Genomic DNA, 1,804 nt, shown 5'->3' with positions numbered 1-1,804 from the left:
TATCTAGTTGGGAGTGGTGCTGACTGAAAACAGATGATTTGGAGCGATTCGCGCGCCATCTGTTGGTCATTCTAAGGACTTATTGAACTACCCTCGTATCTATTATAATTACAGTAATATTTTGTGATTTAATTAACTTCATTCAGTTATGTCCATCAGAGTTCGATGACATGTGTGTTTTAAGGTAACAATTATGTTGTTAATTAAATCAAATGTCGAAGTGGGCAAAGCGGAAAATAGCTTCTTTCGAAATAGGCTCATTTACAATCGGGATCATTTATAAGACCAACTAAGGTATCATTTAGAGCTTATTTATCGCTTTCGGTTCCTTTTCAACAAGGGGGGTTCATTCTTATTGTAGCTCTTCTGGAACAAAAATGGGTTCTAATGGAAACCTCCGTTTTTTCTGTGCACAGAAAAACCTGGGGGATTCACTAAAGTTGCGGCTCAAATAAAAGTTGCTATCATTTAGAACTTGAGCTCCGATAGATACCTGTAGAGAGCCAAAAGGGTTTGTTTAGAGGGTCCTTGAAAAGAGCATGAGAACGCATTTACAAACCAAACGCTTGCAAAGTAGAGCTGGTAAGTTAGGAATCGATTTACAGTTATCGATCGATGACTTGATACGAAAAGTTTTTTTGCATATGAATATGCCTTTATGTTGACAACTCTGCTACATAACCTACAAATTATATTTATCAAGTCATTATATCGATTTTAATAACGGTATTATTTTGTAATTTAATTATCTTGATTAAGCAATGCCCATCAGAGTTTAATTTCATGTGTGCTTTAAGGTAAATATTGTGTTATTAATTAAACATAATATCCAAGTGGACAAAGCGAAAAATAGCTTCTTTAGAAATAGGCTCATTTATAATTGAGATCCTTTTGAGCCCCAGGTGTGTCATAATTTAATGTGCACAGTTAGAAGGGTATTATTTCTGTACGTCAGAAATATACGAACCTGAAACTTTCTATTTTTATGGATTACAAGCTTTTGTAATTAATTATAAAGAAATTAAGCGTACCATCGATAAATCAAAAACACATTCAAATTCTTACATAAAATATATTTTAGATGCGCCTTTTATGGTTTTTGTGAACGATTTTTTGACCAATAACGTTATTTTCGTATGTGCTTCTATTGATATAGGCAAACTAAGCACTCGATTAAGAAACCTAAATCACCTTCGGATTTAATTCAGAAATATCTAAATGCGCTCTTTTTTAAAAACATTTGTGAGACCGTTACATTATTTTTTTAAGTTCTATAACTTTTATATTACAAATGTAACCAATATATGGCGTGAACAGTAAATCTGTATATATTCAATTCAAATTACCATGTAAACACCTTAAAGAGGCGTTTTTATTTTTTTGTAGAGAAATAGTTGTTCAAAAAGATGAAATTTTATTCTAGTTAAGTTAACCTTTTGGCTGTGCATAGTCCATTTAATTAAAAAAAGTCGGGGGGCTGGAAAAGGGGATGGACTTAACTAGAAAATTCGGGATGACTATCCAAGGTTATAAGAAATATTTGACTACTAATTCCGAATTTCCGAACGAGGTGGCACTTCGTAACTCTTTACAATAATTTTCAAACTTATGCTAACATAAGTTGCAATGAAAGAGTCAGGAGCCAGAAAACTGTTGTCCTCAAACTTGAAAAGTGTCAAGACAATGTTGTTGACAATTTTTTCAAGCCGTCCATCCTAAACTCTGTTGTTAGTATATTTGTTTACAAAAATTGGTTATATAGGCTTGTAAAAAATGATGAGACGGAACTGTTTTTACATTTTCT

This window comes from Belonocnema kinseyi, chromosome 5, assembly GCF_010883055.1.
Source record: "Belonocnema kinseyi isolate 2016_QV_RU_SX_M_011 chromosome 5, B_treatae_v1, whole genome shotgun sequence".
Taxonomy (NCBI): domain Eukaryota; kingdom Metazoa; phylum Arthropoda; class Insecta; order Hymenoptera; family Cynipidae; genus Belonocnema; species Belonocnema kinseyi.
This window is presented reverse-complemented; position numbering follows the sequence as displayed.